This window comes from Mobula hypostoma, chromosome 4 (assembly GCF_963921235.1).
Source record: "Mobula hypostoma chromosome 4, sMobHyp1.1, whole genome shotgun sequence".
Classification (NCBI taxonomy): domain Eukaryota; kingdom Metazoa; phylum Chordata; class Chondrichthyes; order Myliobatiformes; family Myliobatidae; genus Mobula; species Mobula hypostoma.
In genome coordinates, this window is record NC_086100.1 from 67,729,760 (window position 1) to 67,745,177 (window position 15,418).

Here is a 15,418-nt window from a genome sequence, read left to right on the forward strand (position 1 = left end):
TGTGACTTTACTGGGATCCACTCCAATTGATTTGATAGAGATTTTTGAAGAAGTACCTGTGGATCTTAGCCAGGCTTAAGACAAGTTTTCACATGGGAAGCTGCTCCAAAAAATTTAGAGCCAATGGGATCAAAGGCAAGGCGGAAAACTGGATTGAAAATTGGCTTGGTAATGGGGAAGCTGAGGGTGATGGTAGGGGATTGGAAGTCTGATCAGTGGTGTACCACTTGGATTGGTGTTGCAACCCTTGCTGTTTGTCTCATATACATTAATGATTTGGATATAAATGTAGGAGGTATGATTAGTAAATTCACAGATGACTGAAGGATTGGTGATGTTGTAGCTAGTGGAAAAGCTAAGCTTGTGTTACAAAACAATATTGATCAATTGATAAGATGGCTGGAGTAATGGTAGATGGTAAGTGTGAAATTCCACACTTTCAGACATCCAAGCATATAACAATTGAATGGCTGGGTCTTAGGAAGTTTTGCAGAACAGAAGGGCCTTAATATACAAATTCATAGCTCCTAAATGTTGCAGCCTGGGTGGGTATGGTGGGTGAAAAATGCTCATCTTCATTAGCTGGGGCATCAGCGATCAGAGCATGAAGGTCATGCTACAACTTTATAAAGCTTTGGTTAGGCTCCAGCTGGAATATTGTGTGCTTTTCCAGTTGCCAAACAATTGGAAGAGGATACATGTGAGTGCAGAGGAGATTTAGCAGGTTATTGCCTGGGATGGAATGTTCCCACTGTGTGGAGAGATTGGATAGGCTGAATTTGTTTTTGGAATGGAGGAGGCGGGGGGAAGTGGGGATAAAAAGGAGATACAAAGTCATGAGAGGCATAGAAAAAGTAGAATGTGAGAATGTTTTCCGGTTAGCTGTGACATCTAAAGCCAGAGGGCTTTGGTTTAAGTGAGGATTTAGACAGTTAGAGGGCATGTGAAGAAAACGTTCTTAAGCTGGAAGAAGGTTGCAACCTAGAACAAATTACCTGAGAAGGTAGTGGAGGCATTTAAAAAGCATCTGAATGAACTCTTAAAATCACTAAGGCTTAAAAGGCTAAGGACCACGTTGGAAAATAGGATTAGTATAAAGTTTTTGATGGCTGGCATGAACATGATGGGCTGATAGGTCTACTTCTGTGATGATTGTGTGTGTGCTTTATCCTTAAGCAGATCCAGGATCTATGGGGTACTGTGTGTGAGCAGTAGGGAAATAACTGAGAGCAGTTATACCACTTTTTCGTGAATTGTGGAGATTCATGTGGACAGCTTTCTTTCCAAAATATTTCACATGATGTGTTGTAAATATGCTTGGTTTCTGTGTTTTCCACTGGGCAGGAATAATGCCTTTTTAACCTGCTGTTGACTGCTTTGTATCTCACCACCATCAACACTAACATTTGTGCCCACAATTCTGTACATAAAACAGTACAGCACAGCACCAGGCCCCTTGGTACACAAAGTCTGTGCCAAGAATAATGCTAAATTAAGCAATATCTCCTCTTCCGCCTGTAAATGATCCATATCCTTCCATTCCTTAAATTCGTAAGCCTCCTCAATGCCCCCATCATACCTGATTCCATCACTACCCCCAGCAGCCCATCTCAGGCACCTACCACTCTTAGTAGAAAAATCTACTTGCCCTCGCGTCTCCTTTAAACATCCTCTCTCAAATTAAATTAATGTTCTCCAGTTCTTGACATATCTACCCCGGGAAAAAGGTTCTGATCTACCCTATCTATGCCCCTCATAATTTTATAAGCGTCTATCAGATCTCCTGTCAGCCTCTGCTACTCCAGAGAAATAAAACCAAGTTTGTCTCATCTCTCTTTGTTGCTCATACCTTCTTATTCACGCAGCATCCTGGTAAACCTCTTCTGCACCCTCTCCAAAGCCTTGGAAAGAGGAACTTGGACAGTCCCCTGAAAAGTTGATTTCCTCTGTCTGAAGCAATCTTGTAAAGAGGATTGACGAGAGTACTGTATCATTTGTACCATAATCTTTTCTTTCCAATATTACCCCCAGGAAACTGAGTAAATGGTGAAGCAAGCAGTGAGAAAATAATCCAAAAGTGTTTTGAAATTAAAAGCAAATGCTAGTTTAAAAAATGTAGGGGGGGACTAAGGTGAATTGAACCCATCTCTCGATACTAGTTCCAAGTTACCCTCTGTAGTGCAATTATTCAACATCCTCCAGCTCAGGTTACATGTGCCCAATGGCGTGTTGGGGAGGTCCATATCGATCTACTTTGGGAATTATGTCTATGCTGCACAGCTTTCAACACCTGATTTAACCTTTTTTCCTTCCTCCTTGTGCTGTGGAACACATTACTGCATTGAAATTTCCCCAACATGATCGGCCAGGATAGCAGTGATAATATGTATGCCTAATGACAAATTAATCTAGCATGTTTGAGGTTTGGGTGGTGCTGGACTATCAGATTTTACAGAACTATTGAATATTATTCCAATTAATACTGCTACGCTTTTTTTAAAAGATGATACACAGCGGTATAATAAACTTCACTGTGAATCTAATGAATTTAAAGAGAGAGTGGGAGCCATGGCCCCTGACTCTAAAGGGAATGTGAGAAACAGAACCTGGTGTGTTAAAAGGAGTGTGAGGAGCCTTGGGAATCAGGGATCCACTGAGTCAGGTGCTGAGCTATTGGGATTCCAAACAATTGAACAGCAGGTTATCAGAGTTCAATTGTATTTGATTTGCTTTAAAAAAGTTCATATAGTTCTGTTATAGTATTTGTATTTAACCACAAAAATTTGAATTTTCACAACTATGTTTAACATAAAAATTATATATTTGGGTTTTCATTAGGCAAAATGTGATTCCCTATTTCCTTCAAGTGTATTTAAGGTTGCACCAGAAAATGCCAACCTGAGTATAAATACTGAACAACACTGAGTATAAAATACTACTTCAGTTGTAGTGGTGTGTTGTATATCATCAAAATCTGAGACATTAATTTTCCTTGTTAAGTTTGAACATTTCTTGAAGCCTGATTCAGTTTAATGAAGAAAAGAAATAAAATGACACAGTGCAATTAAAGCCACGTGGCCCATAGTGCTTATGCAGTTTTTTGGTACAGCTAACTACTTAATCCCATTCTTCTAATCTTCCCCACATTGTTGCCATTCACATTTTTGTCCAGTTCTTTCAATGTTATTACAAAATGATTTTTGCTGTCCTTGCAGCAATATATGCCATGTCACAACATTTCACTTTGTCTCCGGAGAAAGTGTCTCCTGTGTTGGTTTTGCCAATTATTTTAACACTGTGGGCTCTAGTTAGTGTAACAAATTAATTATTATATTTATGGAAATCTGTTGCAGACATCAGCTATCACTGGTGAACAATTAATGCATGAAAGATGCGTGTAAATTTGTTATTGTGAGTAAAAACTATCTGATGGGTAATGTCAAGCACTGAATACGTTATCACAATATTGTGATGTGTATTACCAACTATTAATATTAGTGATAATAATGAAAATACATATTCAACACGGCTCTGAACTGGCCCATTTTTTCATGTTGACTTGATACTTGTACAGTAGGATGGTTACTATTGTACCCCAAGCACGTCACTTGAATCCAGTGTTTGCAGATACAACATCCATTAATTTGTACCACACCGGCTGCAAACTGAAACAAAAATTTTCTCGTGTAGACCACTTCGGAACATGGAATTTGACAAGAGGTTCTTGGTGAAACTAAAAATAATTCAGATAAGTGAAGGGAACTGGGTGGGCAGTGAGGGGAAAGACAATGAGGAGATGTTTGAAATGGATTTTAAAAATGATGCATCTGAAAATGGCAAGTGGTCGAGGGCAGTAACAAGAGCTAATGTGGGTCAGAGCACTTCATAGGAACATGCATTCATACTCGGCTGGATGAGGTAAATTTTGCATGGTTGATTTCCCGATGTGTGTTAGTGCTAAGAGAGGATTTAGCCCTACAGTGTCCATCACAGTATTGAGTAATACATGTTCTCAGCTGACTCAGTAACTGTTGGCAAGCATGTACCCATCTCCCTTATTGAAGTTACCTTTCAGAAAAGTCAGGGCAATTAACATTGGATTTTAGAAACTTTCTATCTCTGGACATTGACAATTGGATATTGAATAGATACAACCACATCAATACAGTAATAGAGAATTAAATCTTCTTTGGAGTTGATATCCTGCCAAAATTATACATGCAATGTGAAAATTGTGGCCAAAAGCCTCAAATAGTGAAAACAATGACGAGTGATTTTTGATCTGATGTTGGGAACTACTTGCTGAAGTAGTGAAGGAGGGTAGTCATTGTTATATTGTGATGGAATGTAATCCAATTCGGATTACATGATTTTTATTCATTTTTTTTTCTCCTGGCTGACGTTTGATCCATCTTAGAACATTAAAGCAGGTCTTCCATGAACATACAAAATCATGAAATTCTAATCACCTGTGGCTTACTTGACAGTAGTCTCAGAAAAGATTGAGAGTTTATATCCCACATAAAGTGCGGTTGACACTCAGCACTGTACTACAGGAGGCTGCAATCCATGTTAAATGGACCCTTCCTTCTCTGTCAGATGAACGTAGATGATCTCATGGCACTACGTTGACCAACAATTTATTTATCCTGCAGCCAACAGTACTGAAGTGGTATCTTGGGTCATTAAAAACCTGCCATATATGAGAACATTGTACAGAATTATTGTACACTGCTTTGTTTCCAAAACTGACTATATTAAAATGTAACTTAATTAGTTCTAATGGGTGTAGTGTCATACTGAAATGAATGTGAAAGATGATATGTAAATGGAAGTCACTGGTGGCCAAATATAAACCAGAAGATAATGTTTTAATTTATTGATTCAGGTTCAATTATTTATCCCATGTACATCAATCAACGTTAACAACTTGCACATCCTAAAGACATAAACACGAGGAATTCTGCAGATGCTGGAAATTCAAGCAACACACATCAAAGTTGCTGGTGAACGCAGCAGGCCAGGCAGCATCTGTAGGAAGAGGTACAGTCGACGTTTCGGGCTGAGACCCTTCGTCAGGGACTAACTGAAGGAAGAGTGAGTAAGGGATTTGAAAGTGGGAGGGAGAGGGGGAGATCCAAAATGATATGAGAAGAGAGAAGGGGGAGGGATGGACATCCTAAAGTCATGCTGAGTACGGCCACAAGTGCACCAGACATACTGGTACCAACAAAGCATGTACTCAGTGTTCAGCACATTATCATTAATAACAACAATAACAGAACACAGAAAGCTACAAAACAAAACAAGCCCCTTTCCTCCCTCCCTCCAAGCCACACACTCACACAAGACAGGTCTCCAGCCCCAGGACTGGCTGCTTCCGGTGGATTCGTGGACTTGCAGTCATCAGGCCTTCGATTTCACCGGTATAGTTGCAGACTCATAGACATAGGGGTCACTGGCTCTTCTGCCTCCTGCTGTCCCAACCTGGAGTACTCGCCGACCTGGCAAGGGTGGGGGGGCGGGGGTGGCGGAGTCACAAGCCCTTGTCTTCATAGGTCTTTGTCCACAGCACAAGCTGACCCGATATCTGTTCCCAGATATCGTTGGTCTTTGACTGTGGAGGACTCCAGCCTGACCTGTAACCTCCCCTCATCCCTGTCCCTAAACCCTAATCTGACTCCTAAACCCCACTGTCCCCAAAACCATCCCTATGAACCTTTTTTAAAAAAAACAAGTCTCAGCCATAACCTTAAAGGCATCAGTCTTCAAGATTTATAGGAAAATACTTCAGCCATCTCCGCACACTTGATTTGGTCACCGTCCAGACAGAGAATATTCAGTGCTCGCCGAACTGTCCTGGGATTGGCGTTGGATCAGGTACTTTGGATCTGTCTTCACTAGGGAAGACACAAACAATCTCCCAGATACGATAGTGGCCAAAGGACCTACGGTAATGGATGAACTGAAGGAAATTTATATTAGGCAGGAAATGGTGTTGGATAGACTGTTGGGTCTGAAGGCTGATAAGTCCCCGGGACCTGATGGTCTGCATCCTAGGGTACTTAAGGAGGTGGCTTTAAAAATCGTGGACGCATTGGTAATCATTTTCCAATGTTCTATAGATATATTCAGGATCAGTTCCTGTGGATTGGAGGGTGGCTAATGTTGTCCCACTTTTCAAGAAAGGAGAAAGAGAGAAAACAGGCAATTATAGACCGGTTAGCCTGACGTCAGTGGTGGGAAAGATGCTGGAGTCAATTATAAAAGATGAAATTACGACACATCTGGATAGCAGTAACAGGATAGGTCCGAGTCAGCAAGGATTTACGAAGGGGAAATTGTGCTTGACTAATCTTCTGGAATTTTTTGAGGATGTAACTATGAAAGTGGACAAGGGAGAGCCAGTGGATGTAGTGTACCTGGACTTTCAGAAAGCCTTTGATAAAGTCCCACGTAGGAGATTAGTGGGAAAAATTAGGGCACATGGTATTGGGGGCAGAGTACTGACATGGATTGAAAATTGGCTGGCTGACAGAAAACAAAGAGTAGCGATTAACAGGTCCCTTTCGAAATGGCAGGCGGTGACCAGTGGGGTACCGCAGGGTTCAGTGCTGGGACCGCAGCTGTTTACAATATACATTAATGATTTAGATGAAGGGATTAAAAGTAGCATTAGCAAATTTGCAGATGACACAAAGCTGGGTGGCAGTGTGAAATGTGAGGAGGATGTTATGAGAATGCAGGGTGACTTGGACAGGCTAGGTGAGTGGGCGGATGCATGGCAGATGCAGTTTAATGTGGATAAATGTGAGGTTATCCACTTTGGTGGTAGGAACAGGAAGGCAGATTATTATGTAAATGGAGTCAAGTTAGGAAAAGGGGAAGTACAACGAGATCTAGGTGTTCTTGTACGTCAGTCACTGAAAGCAAGCATGCAGGTACAGCAGGCAGTGAAGAAAGCTAATGGCATGCTGGCCTTCATAGAAACCATAAAAACTACAGCACAGAAACAGGCCTTTTGGCCCTTCTTGGCTGTGCCGAACCATTTTCTGCCTAGTCCCACTGACCTGCACACGGACCATATCCCTCCATACACCTCCCATCCATGTATCTGTCCAATTTATTCTTAAATGTTAAAAAAGAACCCGCATTTACCACCTTGTCTGGCAGCTCATTCCATACTCCCACCACTCTCTGTCTGAAGAAGCCCCCCCTAATATTCCCTTTAAACTTTTCCCCCCTCACCCTAAGCCCATGTCCTCTGGTTTTTTTCTCCCCTTGCCTCAGTGGAAAAAGTCTGCTTGCATTCACTCTATCTATACCCATCATAATTTTATATACCTCTATCAAATCTCCCCTCATTCTTCTACGCTCCAGGGAATAAAGTCCCAACCTATTCAACCTTTCTCTGTAACTGAGTTTCTCAAGTCCCGGCAACATCCTTGTAAACCTTCTCTGCACTCTTTCAACCTTATTTATATCCTTCCTGTAATTTGGTGACCAAAACTGAACACAATACTCCAGATTCGGCCTCCCCAATGCCTTATACAACCTCATCATAACATTCCAGCTCCTATACTCAATACTTTGATTAATAAAGGCCAATGTACCAAAAGCTCTCTTTACGACCCTATCTACCTGTGACGCCACTTTTAGGGAATTTTGTATCTGTATTCCCAGATCCCTCTGTTCCACTGCACTCCTCAGTGCCTTACCATTAACCCTGTATGTTCTACGTTGTTTTGTCCTTCCAACATGCAATACCTCACACTTGTCAGTATTAAACTCCATCTGCCATTTTTTAGCCCATTTTTCCAGCTGGTCCAAGTCCCTCTGCAGGCTCTGAAAACCTTCCTCACTGTCTAGTACACCTCCAATCTTTGTATCATCAGCAAACCACATTATCATCCAGATCATTGATATAGATGACAAATAACAATGGACCCAGCACTGATCCCTGTGGCACACCACTAGTCACAGGCCTCCACTCAGAGAAGCAATTCTCTACCACCACTCTCTGGCTTCTTCCATCGAGCCAATGTCTAATCCAATTTACCACCTCTCCATGTATACCTAGTGACTGAATTTTCCTAACTAACCTCCCATGCGGGACCTTGTCAAAGGCCTTACTGAGGTCCATATGGACAATATCCACTGCCTTCCCTTCATCCACTTTCCTGGTAACCTCCTCGAAAAACTCCAATAGATTGGTCAAACACGACCTACCACGCACAAAGCCATGTTGACTCTCCCTAATAAGTCCCAGTCTATCCAAATGTTTGTAGATTCTGTCTCGTAGAACTCCCTCCAATAACTTACCTACTACCGACGTTAAACTTACTGGCCTATAATTTCCCGGATTACTTTTCGATCCTTTTTTAAACAACGGAACCACATGAGCCACTCTCCAATCCTCCGGCTCCTCACCTGTAGACAGCGACATTTTAAATATTTCAGCCAGGGCCCCTGCAATTTCAACACTAGTCTCCTTCAAGGTCCGAGGGAACACCCTGTCAGGTCCTGGGGATTTATCCACTTTAATTTTCCTCAAGACAGCAAGGACCTCCTCCTTTTCGATCTGTACAGTTTCCATGATCTCACTACTTGTTTCCCTTAATTCCATAGACTTTATGCCAGTTTCCTTAGTAAACACAGACGCAAAAAACCTATTTAAGATCTCCCCCATTTCCTTTGGTTCCGCACATAGCCGACCACTCTGATCTTCAAGAGGACCTTCATAACAAGGGGAATTGAGTATAGGAGCAAAGAGGTCCTTCTGTAGCTGTACAGGGCCTTGGTGAGACCACACCTGGAGTATTATGTACAGTTTTGGTCTCCAAATTTGAGTAAGGACACTCTTGCTATTGAGGGAGTGCAGCATAGCTTCACAAGGTTAATCCCTGGGATGGCGGGACTGTCATATGTTGAAAGATTGGAGCGACTGGGCTTGTATACACTGGAATTTAGAAGGATGAGAGGGGATCTGATTGAAACATTTAAGATTATTAAGGGATTGGATACGCTGGAGGCAGGAAGCATGTTCCCGCTGGTGGGTGAGTCCAGAACTAGAGGCCACAGTTGAAGAATAAGGGGTAGGCCATTTAGAACGGAGTTGAGGAAAAACTTTTTCACCCGGAAAGTGGTGGATTTGTGGAATGCTCTGCCCTAGAAGGCAGTGGAAGCCAAGTCTCTGGATGCTTTCAAGAAAGAGATGGATAGAGCTCTTAAAGATAGCGGAATCAAAGGTTATGGGGATAAGGCAGGAACTGGATACTGATAGTGGATGATCAGCCATGATCACAGTGAATGGTGGTACTGGCTCAAAGGGCCGAATGGCCTACTCCTGCACCTGTTTTCTTTTGTCTATTGGATCGCTGTAGGCGCTGAACTGATCTGAACAGCTTGAGAGCTGCTTCAGGCTGTGTGATAGAGTCTGGGCCTGGAGCGAGTCGCTGGGCGGCAATGTCTAGGCTCCAAGTCCTAGTGAGAGGTATGGTTAACTGTTTAAACCATTTAAACATTGGCCCAGATCAGAGGCAAGTGCCAATTTTGCTTGCCTTCTGCAATCTTCCCTTTCTCCAGGGTGCCGGAGCCTTTCGCTGTTCTGCTGTTGGGTCAATTTAAATGCTGGCCCAGGTGGACTGAAAAGACAGAGTGTCAGTCGGACAAGAGCCAGTTTCGCTCGTTCTCTGCAATAGTCATCTCCATGGTACTGAGGCTATGAACATTTTCCCGGCTACTGTGCTCCATGCCCATTAATATGGTAAACTGATGAGCGAGGCTTTGGGCCTACTCCAGTCTGCTCCAGGATTTGGATCTAAAGACTTAATTTTGGTTTGGAATGTTGTTGTTCGCTTCAGTTGTTTGCATGATTTATATATAATTTTTTTTTCTTTCTCTTGCGTATCGAGTGTTGGTATTTTTTTCATTCTAGTTTTTTCTTGAATTGGTTTCTTTCGGGTTTCAGTTGGACCAGTTGGGTTGAAAGGCCTGTTTCCCTGCTACATTACTCTGAAAAATCGCCCAAGAATTAGCATTAAACTTCACCTTTAATCCTGGGATCTGTATGTGTGATGTGATCCCTGCTGCAGCTATAAATAGATCCAGTTTTCTTGGAACAAATACCCAGTTACAACAATCTAATATTTGCTCTGGCAGATATTGGATCAGTCTCTGGCGTCGAGACTGGACCCTCAGCTCAGAAAGGAAGTAAGGAAAAGAGGAGAGCAGTAGTGATAGGGGATTCGATAGTTAGGGTACAGATAAGAGGTTCTGTGGGCGAGATCGAGAATCCCGGATGGTCGGTTGCCTCCCTGGTGCCAGGGTCCGCGATATCTCAGATCGAGTTCTCGGTATTCTCAGGAGAGAGGGTGAGCAGCCAGATGTCATGGTCAATAGGGACCAATGACATAGATAGGAGGAAGGATGAGGTCCTGAAGAAGGAATATAGGGAGTTAGGAAAGAAGTTAAAAAGCAGGACCTTAAGGGTAGTAATCGCAGGATTGCTTCCTGTGCCACGAGACAGAGAGGGTAGGAACAGGAAGTTATTGCAGATGAATGCATGGCTGAAGAGTTGGTGCAGGGGGCAGGGATTCAGATTTCTGGATCATTGGGATCTCTTCTGGGGAAGGTCTGACCTGTACAAAAAGGACGGGCCACACCTGAACTGGAAAGGGACCAATATCCTGGTGGACGGGTTTGTTAGAGTTGTCGGGGAGGGTTTAAACTAGTTTGGCAGGGTGGTGGGAATCAGAATGTGAGTGCAGAGATTAGGGTAGAAGGACTAGGACATGATGCTTTGTGTTCTGAGTTGGTGAGGAAGGACAGGCAGGGGACAAAACATAAATGTAGCCAGTTAGAGGGGTTGAAATGTGTCTATTTCAATGCTAGGAGTATTAGGAATAAAGGGGATGAACTGAGAGCATGGATCAGTACGTGGAACTACGAAGTGGTGGCCATTACTGAAACTTCACTGGAGGAAGGGCAGGATTGGCTGATGCAGGTACTGGGGTTTAGGTGTTTTACAAGGAATAGGATGGGTGGTAGCAAAGGGGGGGCGGGAGTAGCTTTAATGGTCAGGGATAGTATCCCCGCTGTAGAAAGGGAGGACGTTGCAGAGGGAGTGTCAACTGAGTCGGTGTGGGTGGAAGTCAGAAATAGGAACGGATCAATCGCTGTGCTGGGAGTAGTGTATAGGCCCCCAAGTAGCCCTCTGGACACCGAGGAGCAGATCAGCAGGCAGATTTTAGAATGGTGCAGGAAATACAGGGTTGTAGTTATGGGTGATTTCAACTTCCCTCATACTGACTGGCACCTCCTGACTGCAAGGGGAATGGATGGGGCTGAATTTGTCAGGTGTGTTCAAGAAGGATTCCTGACACAGTATGTGGAACGGCCAACGAGAGGAGAGGCCATACTGGATGTAGTTCTGGGTAATGAACCTGGTCAGGTGTCAGACCTCTTGGTGGGGGAGCATTTTAATGAGAGTGACTGCAACTCCCTTAGCTTCAGCATAGCTATGGAAAAGGATAAAAACAGACAAAATGGGAAAGTGCTTAACTGGGGAAGGGCTAACTATGAAGGGATGAGGCAGGAACTAGCGAGAGTAAATTGGAAACAGATGTTCAAGGGTGAAAGCACAGAAGTCATGTGGAGGAAGTTTAGGGACCACTTGGGCTGGGTTCAGGATAAGTTTGTCCCACTAAGACAAGGAAAAATGGTAGGAAAAGGGAACCGTGGCTGACGAAACATGTGAGGCAACTCGTCAAGAAGGAAGCATATGTTAGATATAAGCAGGAAACAGGAGAGGCTCATGAGAAATATAGGGTAGCCAGGAAAGAGCTTAAGAAAGGACTTACGAGAGCTTGAAGGGGGCATGAGAAGGCCTTGGCATGTAGGATTAAGGAGAACCCTAAGGTGTTCTATGCGTATGTAAAGAACTGAAGGATGACAAGAATGAAGGTGGGGCCACTAAAGAATAAAGAAGGCAACGTGCCTGGAGGCGGAGGAGGTTGGGAAGGTCCTAATTGAATACTTCGCTTCAGTATTCACAACTGAAAAGGACCTTGATCAGGGTGAGGTCGAAATAGAACAGGCCTACGTACTGGTCAATGTGGAGACTAAGGATGTTGGCTCTTCTTAAAAACATCAAGATTGATAAGTCCCCAGGGCCGGTTGTGATATACCCCAGGTTGCTGTGGGAAGTGAGAGAAGAGATCGTTGGAGCAGTAGCTATGATCTTTGAATCCTCTTTGGCTGCAGGGGAGGTGCCGGAGGATTGGAGAATGGCAAATGTAGTTCCCTTGTTTAAAAAAGGTAATGGGGAGAATCCTGGGAACTATAGACTGGTGAGTCTTACGTCGGTGGTCTGCAAACTATTGGAAACGATTCTTAAGGATAGAATCTACAAGCATTTGGAGAAGTATAGACTACTCAAGGATAGTCAACATGGCTTTGTGAAGGGAAGGTTGTGCCTCACGAGCCTAATTGAGTTTTTTGAAGAGGTAACAAAAGAAATTGATGAGGGTAGAGTTGTAGGTGTAGTCTACATGGATTTTAGCAAGGCATTTGACAAGGTCCCCCATGAGAGACTCATCCAGAAAGTCATGAGGCATGGGATCAGTGGAATCTTGGCTGTTTGGATAAAAAAAAATTGACTTACAGGAAGAAAGCAGAGGGTAGTAGTGGAAGGAAAGTATTCTGCCTGGAGGTCAGTGACTAGTGGAGTGCCGCAAGGATCGGTCCTGGGACCCCTGCTCTTTGTGATTTTTATAAATGACCCGGATGAAGAGGCGGAAGGATAGCTGAGTCAGTTTGCGGATGACACAAAGATTGGAGGAGATGTGGATGGAGCTGTAGGTTGTCGAAGGTTACAAGAGGATATTGACAGGGTGCAGAGTTGGGCAGAAAAGTGGCACGTGGAGTTCAATCCGGATAAGTGTGAGGTGATGCATTTTGGAATGACAAAACAGAAGGCTGAGTACAGAGTTAATGGTCAGTTACTTAAGAGTGTGGATGAACAGAGGGACCCTGGGGTTCAAATCCATACATCCCTCAAGATCACTGCACAGGTTGATAGGATAGTTAAAAAGGCCTATGGGATGCTAGGCTTCATTAATAGGGGGACTGAGTTCAAGAGTAGAGAGGTCATGTTGCAACTCTACAAATCTCCGGTGAGACCACACTTAGAGTATTGTGTTCAGTTCAGGTCACCTCATTATAGGAAGGATGTGGAAGCTATGGAGAGGGTGCAGAGCAGATTTACCAGGATGTTGCCTGGATTGGAAAACAAGTCTTATGAGGCAAGGTTAGCACAGCTGGGACTTTTCTCTTTGGAGCGTAGAAGAATGAGAGGGGACTTGATAGAGGCCTACAAGATTATGAGAGGCATAGATAGGTGGATAGCCAGTACCTGTTTCCCAGAGCAAGAATAGCAAACACATATGTACAAAGTTAATGGAGGGAAGTTTAGGGGAGACATCAGGGGTAAGTTTTTTACACAGAGGGTTGTGGGTGCCAGGGATGGTGGTGGAGGCTGAAACATTAGGAGTATTTAAGAGCCTCTTGGACAGGCGTATGGATGAAAGGAAAATAGAGGGTGATGGGGTAGTGTGGGTTTAGTACATTTTTTTAAGGAATATATGGGTCGGCACAACATCGAGGGCCGAAGGGCCTGTACTGTGCTGTAGTATTCTAGTGTCTAGTGTCTTGCCACAAGATGTAAGCCTTTTCCATGGGTGTCTTCTGTTTTAATCCAGAATCGTCTGTTGTCTAACAGTTTTGTGAATTCATAACAAAGATAAGCATTTTCCTTTGTCCTCACACATTTATGAATTGAAACAAAACCACTTGTGAGTTATTCCATAAGCATTTCACCAGAGGCCCGAAGTTTATACTTTAATAGGCTCTCTTGGTACTTTAGCCTGATAATCTAATCTGTGATTCTCCTTTGATCATTCCACTGTTTATTGCAATACTTCACACTCCACTTCCTTTCCAGCTTTTATCCTTCTACTGTGTCTTTTTGTCAGACTGCTGGTTTTATTTGACTCTCGGTTTTGCAGAACCCTTGGATCATTCGCTCGAAGCTGGGATAGACTAATATACTTATTTTCAGTTGGAGGAACCTTTGTATATATAAGAAAACCCACTCCAGAAGTGGGCTTTGGAATTCCTTCCGCCCACTCCGATACAGAACGTGTGGTACCGAGGCAAAGCTCACTTGTGTGTGTACTGAGGTAACCAGGCACAACTTGCAGTGCCACAAAAAGCAAGCATGAGGAAGTCGACAAGGAACTCGTATTGATGTGTGTTGCTGAGTAATCTGCTCTGCATAGCGTGCATGTAAATGTTTGTTTAAAAGACAGGTTTAGCAAATATGGCAACAAAGCACACCATTTGTTATTCATCAGCCTCTCCCTACACAATCCCATAGAGTTGGAGTAGCCTGCAAAGAAATCAGATTGCGAGCAGGGAAAGATGCAGCATATCCGAAAGACATTAGAATTTTTTAATTGACATTTCAACTTGCTTCAGTGCTACTGCAATAAAGTTGCAAAGATAGATTGAGATGTTTCAGCCCAAGGGTGTACAATTCTCTTCCGATACTAATTCTGTAACAGTAAGACATAATCTGCCTGAGTGCCATCTGAATGGTTGAAATTTTCAGCTATGTTACTGCAGCTAAGTGCAACATAATTTTCTTTCCAGTGAAATCATATCTGTAAAAATTGACTCAAAATATCTCCTTGGGATAAGGCTGCCAGTAGATATTATCGGATCTTGGCTTGAGAGGTACTATGTTAAAACAAAATTTGATTTCAATTGATGTGTTAATTGAACATGTTGCCCCACTCTTGTAATCGTTTTATTCTGTTTCTATCAATGGTGGTCTATTACAAAGGATGCAGTTTGGAGCAGGGCTACTTACATACTGAGCTCTTTTGTGTTTGCATAGTAAAATTAACTGCAGGATCTACTGATCGTTTTCACTTTCCAGAAGTGAAAACAAGATCCTCTTTAAAAGTGGTGACAACGATAGCTTAGTGTCAACAAGTTGACTGCGAACCATTTTGAAGGCCCCTCAAGTCCTACAAAGTCTGACCTGAACTATGAACTCTGTTTTATTCTGTACATACAGATTAACCTGCTGAGTATCCCAAGTATTTTATGATTTTATTTCAGGTTTCTAATAGTTGCATTTTTTTTGTATTTCAATTCCTTTTCCTTTATTAGGGCCCACCTGTAAACTTTTCATTGACAAGCGCTGAGTTTGTTAGTTAGTACTGTTTACTTGGAAACACCAGCTTTCTTTGCAACATCTCTAATCCGGTCGCTGTTGACTTTAAGTTGTGTCATGTAAGTAAGAGAGCAAAAGGATATCTAGTCACAAACGAGAAAATCTGCAGATGCTGGA

General features: G+C 42.9%; 1 protein-coding gene and 1 long non-coding RNA gene across 19 annotated transcripts in view; one reads left to right on the top strand and one right to left on the bottom strand.

Moving 5' to 3' along the window:
- Positions 1 to 15,418, top strand: part of LOC134345363 (SPRY domain-containing SOCS box protein 1-like) — a 368,280-nt gene that overhangs the window by 194,769 nt on the left and 158,093 nt on the right. The window contains exon 3 of one of the 18 annotated variants that reach the window (XR_010017664.1): positions 4,889 to 5,097. The exons of the other annotated variants lie outside the window; for them this stretch is intronic. The gene's annotated coding sequence lies outside the window, so the exon portion shown is untranslated. The remainder of the gene's footprint in view (positions 1 to 4,888; positions 5,098 to 15,418) is intronic. 18 annotated transcript variants of the gene reach the window in all.
- The window catches only part of LOC134345365 (uncharacterized), a 128,543-nt gene that overhangs the window by 30,746 nt on the left and 82,379 nt on the right, over positions 1 to 15,418 (bottom strand). The window lies entirely within an intron of this gene.